This window comes from Choristoneura fumiferana, chromosome 17, assembly GCF_025370935.1.
Source record: "Choristoneura fumiferana chromosome 17, NRCan_CFum_1, whole genome shotgun sequence".
Classification (NCBI taxonomy): Eukaryota; Metazoa; Arthropoda; class Insecta; order Lepidoptera; family Tortricidae; genus Choristoneura; species Choristoneura fumiferana.
The window spans coordinates 8,682,017-8,698,516 of NC_133488.1; the positions used below are offsets into that span (position 1 = coordinate 8,682,017).

Genomic DNA, 16,500 nt, shown 5'->3' on the forward strand with positions numbered 1-16,500 from the left:
ATGTTGTTGATGATAATTTTCTGGTACTTTTAAATGATGGTACACCCACTACTGTGGGCTCTATGACTTGGCGTCCTAATGCGTTGGATCTAGCCATAGTTTCTCCATCGTTGGCTCCTCTTTGTACTTGGTCAGTCCACGACGATCCTCTGGGTAGTTATCATCTACCTGGAATAATCAATTTGGTTCTAAATAACAATGTAAATAATTTTGTAAATAATAACGTAAATGGAGTACATTTGCCCACTCACCCCAATTTTAAAATGGTGAATTGGCAAATGTATGCCGAGAAGGTGGAGTGTAAGTTAAATAACTTTCAGTTCGACTCTTACACGCCTCTTGAGGCCTACAATTTGTTCACGAATATCCTAATGTGTGCTGTCACAGAGTCCATACCGAATCATAAAGGTCCCAGTCCCATGACAAATAGTCCTAATCGTTTTTGTACTGTTAGAAAATCTAAGAAAAAATCTAATCTTCCATGGTGGAATGATAAATGTTCCACAGCTGTTCAAAACTCCAAACAGGCGTACATCAATTTTAAACAAAATTTTACTTTAGAAAATTACCTAGAATTTAAGAAACTCCAAGCTAAGAAAAAACTTGTTATTAAAACAGAAAGACAAAATTCTTGGGCTGATCTTTGCACTTCTTTTAATCGGTTTACTCCATTGTCAGTAATTTGGCGCTTCATGCGCAAATTCAATAAAACTTATGTTCCTCGACACTCTAATAGTAATCATGAATGGATTCTAGATTTCTTGCAAAAATATACTCCTGATAGTGTGGAAAATGTAAGTAGTTTGTCTCTTGAATCCCCTTCCAGCCCGCACAATGATTATATCATAAACTTATTTACCCTTGAAGAATTGAAATCTGCAATATATTCACGCAGGGATACTTCGTTTGGTTTAGATGGAATTCCATATATGATGTTCAAGAAACTGCCAGAGAGTTGTCTGATTATTTTACTAAATATTTACAATGCACTTTGGACAAAAAACGACATACCACCTGAATGGACAACTGATTGCATCATTCCTATATTAAAATCTGACAAACCTAGGTTTAATCCAGACTCTTATCGTCCTATAACATTGACATCATGCGCAGGAAAAGTCTTTGAACAATTACTTAAGCAGCGTCTTGAATATTATGTAGAACATAATGGATTGCTTCCAAACAATCAGTATGGTTTTCGTAGAGGTCGTTCAGCACGTGAAAGCATATCTTTGTTTCATTTAGATATACTGAAAAGCATCAAAAATAACAACAAACTTATTTCAGTGTTTTTTGATATTACTGGTGCTTTTAACAATGTAAATATTGATATTTTATGTACAGAACTGTTAAATATATGTATTCCACTTAAAGTTGTACAGTGGATTCAAAAATTTCTATCTTGTAGAAAAGTGTTTGTGAAGTATGATGGTGAATTGTTTGGTCCTCGACTATCTTCCATAGGAGTTTGTCAGGGTGGAATTTTATCCCCTCTGATCTTCATTCTGTATATACGTCGCTTAAATTTGGTAATGGGTCCTAATATCAAAAATTTACAATTTGCCGATGACCTTGTTGTATATTTATCTGGAAATAATTCTAACACAATAATAAATAACTTAAACTTAGCATTAACAAAACTCCATAATTACCTCTCTTATTTAAATCTCGCAGTTAATCCATCTAAGTCTAAAGTTGTCGTTTTTGGTCTAAAATCTAAAGCTACTTTGCCCTCTTTATTGTATAATAATACACCTCTGCCAATAGTCACAGATACCAAGTTTTTGGGTGTCATATTTTGTCACAATTTATCCTGGAAAAAATATGCTGAGCATTTAGAAGTCAAAGCCAATAAAGCTTTTAATATCCTTAAGTCATTGCGTGGTACAAAATGGGGGGACCCCAAAATATTACTTATGCTTTATAAATCTTTAGTTCGCAGTCATTTTGAATATGGGTTTATGTGTTTTGCTTCAGACCATAAAATTATAGAGAGTTTAGAAAAAATTCAAAATAAGTGCATGCGCGTTGTGACTGGAGCATTTAAAACCACTCCTATTGTTTCATTACAAGTAGAGTGTAATCTCCCTCCAGTAACAATAAGACTTGCATATTTGAAGGAAAGATTTATTGTAAAACTACATGCTGAATATGACAACCACCTTTTAAAAGAACTCTTGAATATTAATCTATTGCCTTTCCAAAAATCTTTTTATGTTTTGCAGGGCCTATCTGAATTTAGCAGTTTTTTAAATCAAATTAGTATACATAAAAGCAATAACCACTTACCTTGTTTCGATGGGCCTTATGAAAGTAAATTTAGTCCTATAAATGTTGTGATTGATAATGGTCTCTCCAGAAAGGAACAAGTATATGAGAAATTAGCTTCATGGAATGGTTTTAAATTCATTTATACAGATGGATCTAAGAATGAGTCTAGTGTATCTTCAGCTATATACAACTCCGAAAACAAAATGGGTCTTGGTTTCAAAATAGACAAACATGCTAGTATTTTCACAGCTGAGGCATTCGCTATTCTTTGTGCACTGAAGCACATATCAAGGCAAAAAGAGGCATGTAAATGGGTAATTGTCAGTGATAGTATGAGTGTATTAAAAGCTATAAAAAATAATAAAGTAAAATCTAATACAAATTATTTAATTTTCCTAATTAAAGATCTTTGGTCTGAGCTTCACTTAAAAAACAAATTTGTTATCGAATTCATGTGGACTCCTTCACATATAGGCGTATCTGGTAACGAAAATGTAGATTTCTTGGCTCAGTCAATTGCAAACTCTCCTCCATCTATTGATGTTAGTTTTGATGTCCTACTCCCATATACTGATGCTATTCCAATACTGAAACAAAGAATGTATGTTCAGTGGAAAAAACAATGGGATCATGTTGTGCAAGTAGAAAACAAGGGTTCTTGGTATGCTGCCTTAAATGTAAACTTACAATCTGTATCTTGGTTACGTAAAGGTAATATCTATCGTAATATAAGCTTTTACAGCACAATCTGTCGTCTTAGGTTAGGTCATTTTCGCCTCAACCATCATTTGCATCGTATGAAAATTATAAGTGATCCTCGTTGTGAATTGTGTCAGTCAAATGAGGATCAAACCATAGATCATATAGTCTATCATTGTTCGTCTTTCGGCATTCAGCGCCTTGTGCTGATGGACGAATTAATCCGCATTTACGGAGAACCACATCTGGTCCCGCTCTCTGTTCAAGAGCTGTTAAAGAATCATTCTACATATGAACCACTGTACAACTTCATTGTATCAACAGTAAAAGAAATATAATTTGTCTCATTAATGTACAAAGTTATAATATTGCTTCATTCTTTGTATATTCCTAATTTTCTATCGTTTCAGTGTAGTGTAGGTTGTTGTTGTTTCTTTAAAAAAATATGGCTCTGTCCATCTGAGGACAATTTTGCCAGTGTCTAGTAGTTTTTGCCGTTGTACGGTAAAAAAATTCTAGAAAACGAAATATGAGAGGTAATCGAGTGTAGGTTAGTTTAAGTAATTGGTAAATCAACTGACAGGCGTCAAATCAGAGCTGTCAGACTATTTCCTTACAGGGATTTTTAAAGGATCATCTATGTAGGTTACATAGAAGTTTTAAATAATTATCTTGTATTTTCTGGATTGAATATTTATACACCGGACTTGACTATAACTGAAGAAGTTTTATTGGATGTGACAACATAGAAAGCAAACACTGAAGAAGTTTAACTGGATAAGACAATATAGAAAGAATACTAAAGAAGTTTAATTGGATATGACAACATTGAAAGAAATACTGAAGAAGTTTTATTGAATATGACAACGTTGGGAAAGAAAAATATTGAAGAAATTTTATTAAATTGACATGGAAATAATATATAGAAGTTGAAATAAATTATAAGTATTAACTGATGACGAGGCGATATGGTCCCTGACTTTAGCCTGTCCGAACGGACGAATTAAAAAAAAAAAAAAAAAAAAAGGAGGGTTATGTTTTTAATACTTGATCTCTGGGATATGCAAAGAAAATGATACCATACATCATTCGGTTAATTTTTTTAAGTTAAATTCAGTATATTTTTTTATTTATTCAATCAATCAGAAGAAAATATCGCCAATCGCAGTGGTATTTGAAAAAGTTTTATGATGGTACGGTCTACTGATTGTCGAGAGGAATATGCATAGAGTAAGGAATATGGGGCCTCTCGACGATCAACGAGACCAACGAGTATGACTTAAAGCCTTCTTAAAAGCACTAGAAAATGGTACTAAAATTTCACACTACAAGCATTTTACATCAAACGTGGCAGTACAAAGTACAAACAAAGTATAAAGAAAGAAAGAAAGTTTTTTCATCCGATCCGTTCTTGAGTTTTAGATCTTGATTTATCCGTTTAATATTTGAAGTCGGTTGTTATCTGTTGTTACTGGTCAAGCTTGTCTATGGTTTTCTTAAACGTGTGAAGCACGTGTAAAGCAAAACATATTATTATTATTGTTCAAAAACAATGTCTAAAAGTACAATTATTATTATTATTAATATACTGGACAGTTAATTTCTAAAAAAAAATCAATCATTATCTAAGCGTATAAAATACAATACGTTCATTCAACAGAGACAAGAACATTTTTTTAAATGGTCAGACCGACTAACCTTTAGGGGGAATTTACAATCTCGTTCGTTACCGAGCTATAATAAACTAGCCAATCAGCAAGCTCCAACACAACAAAGCAAACCAACAAGCAAGTTAGGCAAACCAGCTATTTCCTTTACAAATTTAGATATGGCTCACTGAGACAAAGCTGTACAGTGGGTTATAGTTAAAATGGTTAGGTACGCTGTAAAAGAAATTCAAAAAGTGCCTCTAGCTACAGGGCTACTACGAAACAAAAAAAATATAGAACCCTGTATGTTTTGCCACATGGCGCACAACTACGAAACTCGAAACTCGAAGATCGTGTCATGCGGTCCCTCTGACACTTATAGTATTTAATACGAGAGCGAGAGGGACGGTACGATACGAACTTCGAGTTTCGAGTTTCGTAGTAGCCCTGCTGTACCGAGCCAGGCGGGGGCGGGGCGGGCCAGCAAGCTGAGCCGAGCCACGTGTAAGAGCCAGCCGTGCCGTCCAGTTTCTAGACAGATCTAGACTAGACACGTAATGAAACGAAACGACAGAATTCGGCAGGTCACCGGAGGCAGACCACGTATCGTTAACAGTAATTTTAACTTCGTCTTGTCTTGGGGTAAGTGTAAATAGATAATTATATTTACTATTTAAGAATTATCTGCGATTTGATTTATGTTATGTACCTACCTATTTTGTCGCGGACTTTCCTGTGAGACATTTTGTCGTCTTTCCGTGTCGGTCTTTCTTTAGTTACTAAAAAAATTAAAGTAGTAAACAGTTACTTAATAAAGAATTTTTTTAACAAAAAAGTAAAACCGACTCCAAAAAAATTAAAAAATAACAAAAAATGGAACCGACTACAAAATCCTTGAAAAGATTTTACTAGCACTAGGATTTTACAATAAACAATAAGTTGTTTACCTACTGATTTCTCCGTAAATTGCATGTGGATCGATTGGTATTGTTCTTTATCCGAAGGAGTATACTCTCCCTTGGTTGCCTTTATCAGGAAGTTATAATAGGATCTGTACCACTACCATGAGTTTACAGTGACCGTACTCGATAGCGACGGCGTAAATTATTTGTATGGAGAATAGTACAGTGCCCTTAGTGTAAGTTTTCGGTTACAAAATACGTCTCGATCGCGTTCGCGTTAAAATCTCAATTTGTATGGAAACACGAACATCGCAAACGTTCCGCTGGAGGCGCTGTTCGTGTTTCCATATAAATTGAGATTTTAACGCGAACGCGATCGAGACGTATTTTGTAACTGAAAACTTACACTAAGGGTACTGCGCCTCTAGGTACAAATAATTTACGCCGTCGCTATAGAGTTCGGTCACTGTAAACTCATGGTAGTGGTACTGCTGAGTGGATAATCCCAATCCCAAGAAAGTCGAGGGACCTCTTCAAATATTAATATTGTAGACACATGTGACTGGTGTGTATAAGTAATAGGTATTAAATAAGCGCTACAATGTAGGCAAGTTTTCATTGTGTTTGAATTTACACAGAGTTCTTTGAAGTGATTGTTTTAGGTAATTAACTAATTGTATGTAAGCGATTATAGTTTATTAAATGCAATGCAATTAGATACTTTCAAGCACTTTCATCTGTCATTCTTTGTTTTATCAACAAAAGAATAAGTGTCCAATATTTTCTTCACCCACCATTGATAAATGTGATTGAGGGATAAATGTGATGCCGTCGCTGTTTGTTTTGCTCGAATAGACGGGTGGCGAACGAAACAATTTTTACCTAATTGACCAATAATAGGTCACAATGTGTATGTATGTGTGAAAATATTCACACAATAGGTACCTACCTATGTACAATACAAGTGCCTACATAGCTACAATGTACCTACTTTTCTAGGTAGTAATTACTTCCTAGAAAAGTAGGTAAGTACATGAAGCGGTTTGCTTATCTTTCATTATGCGAACTGCTGTGGAATGGAATTCGCTCCCGTCGTTTGTATTTCCGGATAAATACAATCTAGGGCTCTTCAAGGCAGAGTGAATAGGCTGTTACTGAACCAGTGAGATACACCTTGGGCCTAGGGCTTCCATCCCGGGAATCGAGACTCTCGGTTTTCCGAGAGTCTCGAACCATTTTCGGTCCCGAGACTCTGAAGTTCCAGTCTCGGTGATTTTCGAGACTTCGAGACTTATTTTGTTCAGTCCAACAAGACCGGACTTGTGATTGTTTACGGTCAATTATTCGGAAGTAAGTATTTTCAAAAGACAATCCGTTATTTACGATGGTGGGTTCAAAAAACATTTTCTTCTTCAGGAGACTTTTGTTTTAAGTAGTCTTCTTTTTTGGCCCGGGTACTGCCTACATTTTGAAAACTTCCGAATAAGGACATTACAACTTTAACTTATGATATTAAAATTTTAAAGGCCACAGAGACAATTTGTATAATGTCTATACGATAAGTAAAATCAAATAAACTTTCATAAGTACCTCAAAAAATCCACTATACGTTAAATACTTTAATTAGCTAGGTAAACTGTGGTTATACTGTGATGAGTGATGATGATGTTGTTCACTACATGATATTATTTAAGACGATGCATGGAAGAAATTGTATTTCATCATCTACATATTTTATGTACCTACCTACACCACAAGCGAATTCATTGCATTGCAGTCACTAACTAAGCCATAAAAACGGATAGAAGAAGATTATGCGATCTTAACTCTTAGTAAAGAGGAGACAAGGAGCAATTGTTGTTAATGCCATACTGCTAGGGAAATGTCATGGTTTAGGACATATGCTAAGTTTTCTAGTTTTTGAAAAATTTTACTAAAGTTTTTCAGAAACATGTTCATATGATAGATTTATGTTTATGGATCGAAAAGTGTAATTAAACGAAACTGATAATTAACTAAAAAAAACTTTTTTTTTTAATTTTTATTTTCGTAATATTTCAAGTCGCCTGCTCTTCTCCCACTACTTCTTTATCTGCAACTACGACGACTATGACTTCAAATTCGGACCACCCAAAACGATTTGTCGTTAAGTCTCGAAAGTCTCGAAATTTCGAGACTCCCGGGACTGAAGATAAAGTCTCGTCTCAGTCCCGAGACTCAAAATTACATCCGAGACTGGACGCCCTAGGCCTCATTTGCACTTAACAACCGGGGGGGGGGGTCAATCGCGATCAGCTGGCCAAGAGCATGTCGGACCCGTCCAAGATAGGGTTCCGTAGCCATTTATATATTTTTCTAAGGATTTCGTATTGTGTACTAGTTGGGTACGGAATCTTCCAAGTTTAGGTATATTTTATACCTTAGGCTGCTATTTACTCTTAAACTAGTTCCTTGTAAATTTCATAATATTTTACTACTATCATCAATTTATTATATAGAGATTTTAGCACTTTAAAGTTGAAAATTTCGCAATCAGATCACTGAATCGTAAAACCCTAAAAACAATCAGCAAAAAAGCTTGTATATTTTTAACTATGAGCTCTGTAGGTATCACAGAATAATAGTATGTACTCTGTTCTGTACCTCTGCAAACACGGGAATCGTAGTGCGGTCGAGTTCATAAACTTGTGAGCAAAAATATGTAAGTTTTCGGATACAAAATACGTCTCGATCGCGTTCGCATCTCAATTTGCATGGAAACACGAACATCGCAAACGTTCCGCAAGAGGCGCTGTTCGTGTTTGCATACAAAGTGAGACTTAAACGCGAACGCGATCGAGAAGTATTTTGTAACCGAAAACTTACACTAAGGGCACTGAATTCTGAACGCGCTCAAATTTTTGCTAACGTTTATGAACTCGACTGTACAAGCTTTAGTGCATTTCTTGGGGGAGGCAAAATAATATGAGAAGACTTTTCTTTAAATTACAGGTACCTACACTATCTCCAGTAGGTTTGCACTGCATAGCTAATAATGAGTGATTTTGGAGGGCCAGGTAAGTTTTTACCACAAACCTATGTTTTTACGATTAATCAGATTAATACGAGAGGGTACAAAGCACAATGTTGGTATATAGGTAGATACCTACACCTATTTAGATATAGTCGAACAAGATAGTGCCACGAGACTGGAAGTGAATGATTTGATCATACACACACAACTACATTTCAAGCCCAAGGTCCAATAAAAGAAAAAAAAAACTACATGTCGTGTAATGACAGCAGGATTTTGACATTTATTCATTCATTTCATTCATTCTCCTTTTATGCAATCTTGGTGCAATCAGTTCTTTTTACCCGACTGCCCGAAGGAGGGTTATGTTTTTCGAGCGTATGTATGTATGTATGGTGGTACTCGTACCTATAATATGTCTTGCAATCTCGCTGCAGCCTAAGCTAAGGCTGGACGGATTTTATCATATGAGGTTGAGGTATCGTTGGATAACGCCATAACTCGGAGCGATGTAGGGTATAAAATATAATTTTTTAATATGGCGTCTGCGAAAAAAAATATGGCGGAGGAAAAATTTAAATTTTGTATTGTAACAGTATGGGTATCAAATGAAAGATAATAATTAAGTAGCCCATTCTAAATATGGGTTATATATAATAAGTACTTACCTACTTTTAATTTAGATTTTTTAAATTTAATGTTTTTTGTAGCTGTGTGCGTAATCATTTACTTCAACTCTCGTGGCACTGTCTACCTATATCATTTACTAGGTGTACTGCCTTTTCGGCGAAATATGTTTCGCCAAATTTCACTTAGCAACCAATCTTTCGCCGAAGTTTAGGTAATTTGGCAAACTACTTAATCGTTGGCATAACTTTACTTTGCATTTTTCATCACACTTTTCTGTGGCAAATAATTATGTAGCAAATGATTGGCCTAGGCAAATAACAAATTGTCAAATAACATTAGGGCAATTTTGATATTGCTAAGTTTTACGTCAAGTTGATTTGTGCGAGCGAGCGAGCGAGCGAGCAAGACGGTTCGGAGCAGAAGCTACTTGGATAGTTTAGGTTCAGAACATAACGGGCAGCAGAGGCTTATTAATAGGGTCTCTTTGACGTCTTTAGGTTACGAATCGCACTCGCCACCACGCATGAGTTGTTTTCGTATTATTTTCTCATTAAAATACTCGTAGTTATTCATGATTTCAATGCAGCATACACTTCGCGGCAATCGCGGCACACCTGAAAATATACGCGGCACACCGGTTGAAAACATCTGAGTTAGACACTTGAAATTTTCACAGATTATTTATTATTTACTATTGCCGCTATAACAACAAATACCTACCTATTAAAATAAAGTTGAAAATGAAAGGCGTCATACAAGAAACGGTTTTTTTTTCAGTTTTTTCTTTTTACGTGTTTATAGGCGTTGTTAGGCGGCCAAGGTGACAGCTGGTAGTTGCTAGAGGCAACGCGAGTGACCCTATGTTCTTGGAATGTTTGCCTACCTACTCGTATATATAAGTTCACGATTTTAGCAAAAAGTACAGTCATATAAACGCTTGTACTTATTAGAATTTTTAACAAAACTTTTTACTGAACTCTTTTTAAAACACTGTACGGAGGTACGGAACGGAACCCTTCATGTACGAGTTCGATTCGCACTTCACCGATTTTAAGATTTGACATCACAAAAGTATTTACTTAATTATCTTTAGCTCATCTTCAGAGCAACACAACCGTACACCATGCTACCAGATGTTTAACAACACAACCGATTTCTAACATCTGGTAGCATGGTGTACGGTTGTGTTGCTCTGAAGATGACTCTGGTTGAGTTCGAAACGTGTCAGTGTAGTGTGGTGGTGGAAGAACTGCATGAACACGCATATTTTGCATAAACTTAGCTATCGTGAAGTCGCGGGTGAGCAAAGAAATTCTTTTAGTTCAATTATATGAACCTCCGCAAAGTAACGCCTGCGATTCAATAAATTATGAAAAAGTCATGTATAAATTGTAAAAAAATGAAATTTATTTTTCACTTCTCATGCTCGTAAAGTTAGTGTTTATGCTGGATCTAGGCGACATAAATTTACTTTTTATGCTCTAGTGCATGAAGTAAAATCTTCGTCTAAGACCAAGGTAATCAGATGACAACAGGCACAATTAAAAAAAAACACATATTTTTTTTAGTAATTTTTATTTTATATAAAACAAAATCAATGAAATCAATAAAACTAAAAATTTATAATTATATAGCAATGCATAAAAAATAAAAGGTACATGGAAAGTGAATAACTGTTTCCAATGTTGCCATTTTATTTCCTCGCAATGTAGGTAAGTGAAAAGCAGTGTAAAATTCGAGCATCAAACCCATTTTCCCATCGACGATTTACCGTACCGGTTCGGGTGGCTATACATATAAACGTCTTGGGTAAAATGGCCCGTTTTATGCTCTTGTTGTACAATCTACTATAAATATATCTGATACGACTCTATTTCTAGAGGGGCGGTAGGACGTGTCGTGTCAGATATTTTTGTAGGCTGGGATGATGATGATGATGATGATACCTAATACGAATGTTTGCTCTCGGGTCTTGGATGTTTAATAATATATGTATTTAGGTATGTATATATTTGTCTATATGTTTGTTTATCCGTTTCCTAGTATCCATATAGTATACAAGTTTTGCTTAATTTGGGACTAAGTGTCAAGTGTCTACCTGTTGCCGTTACGAATATCGAGAAAAAAACGGCAATAAAATCACGTTTGTTGTTTGGGAGCCCCCTTAATATTTATTTTATTCTGTTTATTTGTTGTTATAGCGGCAACCGAAATACATAATCTGAGAAAATTTCAACTGTCTAGATATCAGGGGCCGTGACTCATCATGAGATATAGCACAGTGACAGACGGACAGACAGACGACAGCGGAGGCTTATTAATAGGGTCCCGTTTTTACTCTTTGGGTACGGAACCCTAAAAAGGGGATCCCTTCGACACCCATAATTTTACTGTTTCGATTTTCGATGGTCAGAACTTATACCCATTACCTATTATTTTTGGTCATAATAATCAATAGTCATAATCGTTGTTAGGTAGAACGCGAAATAAATATAATGATTAAGTAGAATAATGTTACATGCCATACAGGACAAAAGTCATAAAATTGATCAGCATAATATCAAAAGGCATACCGTTTATTTTTCATAAATATTGTAAGTCATATTATTATATTTACCATTATTTTTATTCATATCGTTTTATTTTTTAATGTTTTAAAGGAATAATTTAAAAATTCAGAAATAATACATGTTATACATTAAAACATTAGAAAGTTAAAACTGTGACTCCTTTTAAAAAAGACCAGCTGACAAAAAAGCAGGTTATGTCAGGTTGGGACTGCGAGTCTGCGATCCTTACAAAAAAAAAAAACAGTTGCCAGTAAAGTAGGTTCGGTTAATTAGGTTAGAATTCTACCTTTTGATTTGATACAATCACCACATTTTATGCCATGACTAATAGTTATGTATGACTAATGAAAGGGGGCGAAAGAAAATTATGACTATTGAAATTATGATTATGACCAAAGATAATATGACGAGCAACGATTATGACAAACAACGATGAACCAAATCGAAAGTTTAACGTTATGGGAGTCAATAAGTATTGACCCCCTAAAAAGGCTGTTGAGGTGTCTAAGGTTTCCATTTGTATAATTAAATTCATTATAACACCTTGTATTATTGTAATGTAGGCCCATCGTCTGGCGGAACGGGGCGGAGAGCAAAAGGGAGTAGGGGCCGCGGACGGGGGTCGGGCCGGCACCCTGGGGGCTTGGGAGGCCCCGGGGACTCGGGGTACAACAGGAGCTTCGCCGGCCCCCGCGCCGCCAGCCAGCCGCCGCGGAGCAGGGGATCCCAGCATCACCAGCGCCACACATGTATGTATTTCAGTGGCACTTTTTTGGGAACGGAACCCTCTTGGAAAAAAATAAATTGGTAGTTACTTGCCGGCGCCCTAAAACACAGGTACCTAAAAGTCAAAACCTGACTGATAGATATTCCTTTTCATTTAATATAAGGTTAAACTCTGCAAAACCACAGTGCCTATCTCGTAAGTATTTTGAGTACGGCCAGTAGGTACCTATAGGTAAAAAGCCCGTAGAAAATGCCACGACCAGGAGAGTTGAAGTGAATGATTTAATTAGGTACACACACAGCTACAATAATAACCATAAAAAAGTTGGAAAACCCCCGACTTTGTCACTTCAGTTCAATATCTCAAAAACGGCTAAACCGATTTTGGTGAACCATGTCTAAGAGCCATCGCTAGAAAACCTGATTTCAGGTAAAAAACCGCACTCAAATCGGTCCACCTGCTTAAGAGCTATGGTGCCACAGACAGACACACTAGCGATCAAACTATAAGTTGAGGGGTGTTAAACACCCCTCTTTTTGCGTCGCGGGTTAAAAATAACCTTTGAAAATAACTGATTGCACAAAAGGAGAATGAACGAAATGAACGAGTAAATGTCAAAATCCTGTTGTCATTACACGATTTGTTCTCGTGTGCGTGACCTTAACTCTGTGCCCTTAGTGTAAGTTTTCGGTTACAAAATACGTCTCGATCGCGTTCGCGTATAATCTCAATTTGTATGGAAACACAAACATGGCAAACGTTCCGCTAGAGGCGCTGTTCGTGTTTCCATATAAATTGAGATTTTAACGCGAACGCGATCGAGACGTATTTTGTAACCGAAAACTTACACTAGGGGTAGGTACCTACTGGTGGCACTACCTTTAGCGGAGCCTTTCGCCACAATACAAGTACTTAATCCTACTAATATTATAAATGCGAAAGTTTGTGAGTGAGTGAGTATGTTTGTTACTCCTTCACGCTGAAACGGCTGAACGGATTTGGATGAAATATGGACATCTGGAATAAAACATAGGCTGCTTTTTATTCCAATATTCCCTCGGGATACGGACTAAATCGCGAAACAACAACCGCTGGGCTTAGAGTCCTGAAATTTGACATGATTGTTTTTAATGTAACGTCAATGAAAACCACGATTTAATTTTCGGGAATTCCCAAGGGAATTTTTAAAAATCCCGAAATTTCAATCCAGCTGCTAGATCTAATGATTTACGTGTGCGAAGCCACGTGTAAACACTAGTTTATAATACGAGAATAGTACATTACTTTTATTGTGCTTTCGCAAAGCTTCGCGGTGCCTGGGCTTCTTGGAACATATAGTCGAAGTCTAAGTCAAAATATCTACAATTTAGACTATAGCCTATCAACTACCATCTAAAACTACCACCGGTTAAGTTACTGTTTGGAGTTCTGTCTACACATACAATTAGTTAATGAGGGCTATCGCGCATGAATTCGCCACTAGAGGCGCTAGTGTAGCGTGACGTCTCCGAAATGTCAAATCTCATAGTTTTTGGGTGAGCTACGCGGGCATATAAATAAATATTTAGAATAATTTTGTGAATATTTTGCAATATCGGAAATTTATTATGGCAAATATGCGTTCCGGGGCAATGAATGTCTGTGTTCTGAGACAGTTTTGTCTTTCGGAAACCTTTGTCCTCCCTTTTTTCCGAACAAAACTGGGACTATGCAACATTGTGGCATGCTCGATATTTTTATGGTACGGTTTTAAGGTGTATTAAATATGATTTTAATCTAAACTTTGTTTTCACGCCCGTAATAACAGACTTTGAAAGCCATACTTAAAAACCTCACGCAACAGTGCGCCATCTAGTGAGACAAAAAACGATAGCCCTCATTAGTCCCACACAACGAAATACCTACCATAGGTTGAAGTGATTTTCCACAAACATCTTTGCTATCCACTTAGGTACCTACTACTTCAGCGAGGCACTTACTACGAAATTCGAAGTTCGTATCGTACCGTCTCTCTTACTCGTATTAAATAATACATACCTAATAGTCGGTGTAAAGGTAAGCGTCAGCGGGACGGCAAACTACGAAGTTCTAATTTTGAACTTCGTAGAATAGGACCAGGGGGGCTACAACAAAATTCGAAAAACGAAGTTCGTATTGTACCGTCCCTGTCACTCTCGTATAATGTAAGCGCCAGCAATCAAGCCAGAATTTTGTACTTTGTAGTACGAGTACAAGGCCAGTTCCCTGTAATCGATCGTTACGTATTATAAATACAACAACTTGTTATCATTATAACAGCTATGTATGCCCACGCGTGCAAGCAACTATGTAGTAAATGCTTGCTGGTGTTCGCAGAATTCAAAACAGTAACACTTATTTTTTAACAATACGGCGTTGTGTTGAAATCTAATCTACTGCCAGCTAAGTAGCGCAGTAGCTCTAGCCTGCTTCCTTACTCTCCGAAGGCCTATTGCTTACCTTAAAAATGTCTATAGGTATACATGTGTTTTCTGTACCTACTGCTTACTATGTGTGAAAATGGTTTCTGACGAAGAAACACTTTTGTTAATAGTCTTTTCAATAAAAGGAAATTACGTGTACTTATTCTGTATTCTCTTTGGCGCTAATGTTTCAACTGACTGAGGCTGTTGAAATGCGGTGGATTGTGTTGCGCTCTGTCCGTCGCAGTGACGTTGTGCGAGCGCTGACAAGACGCACGTTCGACAAACGCTATTGACGGCGCGTCGGCGTTACGCGGGCATTTACTAGACGACGTCGCTCGAAAGACGGCAGTGGGCCCGGGCCCGTAGTCTCGCAATGTCAAAATTATAGTTTATGATTCTGAAATAAATCTTTCTGTACCACTCACTACCATGAGTTTACAGTGACCGTACTCGATAGCGACGGCGTAAATTATTTGTTCACCATACAAATAATTTACGCCGTCGCTATCGAGTACGGTCACTGTAAACTCATGGTAGTGGTACTGTATGCTTAGTGTATTTTCCCGTTTACAAAATATGTCTCGATCGCGTTCGTGTTATAATCTCAATTTGTATGGAAACACGGACAGCGCCTCTAGCGGAAAGTTTGTTCAACAACTTTTTCGTCCGCGTACCGTAACGAAAACGGGTGAAACGCGACGACGCCGCACCGTGGACATTTGGCGGCTACGTATCGATCGACGATCGAACGTGATTGAACGCTCGATTTACGTCTTCGAATAGTAAACGAATGTTTTGCAATGTGAAAACGCCACACTAGAGGCACAGGTCTAGTAACTATTAAGTCTTGGGAACATCGACTTCGCGGGCCTGCAACTGCAAAAAAAAAACATATTTAAGACATTTTGAATTTGAATTGAATTTGTATTTAAAAAAAATATTTAAGTATATTTAAATTTATTTCAGCTAATCCTGGACCTGGGTTATTAGGTGCATATGTTCCTCCGTCAGCAATCCATGGTCATCAAACTTCTCAAAAAGATGCACGTCGCGATAGTAAAAAAAAAACCAATAAAGAGAGACCGATGGGTTTTCGAATGTTGGAACAGATGTCTCAGTCTAATAGCGTAGACATAATAGAGAGGATAAGCCAACAAAAAAAATCCTTTACGCTTCTATTGGAAACACCAGTTGAAAAGGAAAAACAGGACGTGTTTGCACTGGTTTTACAAATAATAACAAACTTATCGAAGACATCGTTTGAAGAATCTATGAAAGTGCTTCTTCTTGAAATTTGCAATTCTAAGTTTATAGATCATTTACAGCTATATTTAACTCAATTGCCTTACTGCAAGAGCGACCTGGATAAGTCTTTCAATGGCTATTACTGGAAGAAACAAACAGAGTTTTGGGGTAATTTCATGAGTTTTTCTGAGTTAATCATTAACGTGTCTCCCTCGACCGCCGTGCGTAAATGTGGATCTCTGATCGAGGCTACTTCGAAGATTTGTTTGGAAGGCTTAAAGGCGAAGCACGGTTTCGAGTTACCAGAAGAATATGTTGAAAGGATGACCCGGATACGGGATTGTTTAACA

The 16,500-nt window shown here is 36.8% G+C and overlaps 2 long non-coding RNA genes across 4 annotated transcripts; one reads left to right on the forward strand and one right to left on the reverse strand.

The window, feature by feature from the left end:
* Window positions 1-78: 78 nt before the first annotated feature.
* Window positions 79-3,392, reverse strand: LOC141437367 (uncharacterized). 3 transcript variants are annotated; one of them, XR_012452383.1, is made up of 4 exons: window positions 2,959-3,392; window positions 2,290-2,858; window positions 1,063-1,813; window positions 79-168 (listed from the first exon to the last, which is right to left on the reverse strand). It is a non-coding gene; the product is annotated as an uncharacterized lncRNA (long non-coding RNA). The 3 variants fall into 3 exon arrangements; XR_012452382.1 differs by lacking the exon at window positions 79-168 and having other exon boundaries at window positions 788-1,250; window positions 1,653-1,813; window positions 2,959-3,387; XR_012452381.1 differs by lacking the exon at window positions 79-168 and having other exon boundaries at window positions 788-1,813; window positions 2,959-3,384.
* Window positions 3,393-4,984: 1,592 nt separating this feature from the next.
* On the forward strand, window positions 4,985-16,490 carry LOC141437369 (uncharacterized). Its single transcript, XR_012452386.1, has 4 exons — window positions 4,985-5,261; window positions 8,513-8,577; window positions 12,298-12,483; window positions 15,872-16,490. It is a non-coding gene; the product is annotated as an uncharacterized lncRNA (long non-coding RNA).
* Window positions 16,491-16,500: the final 10 nt, after the last annotated feature.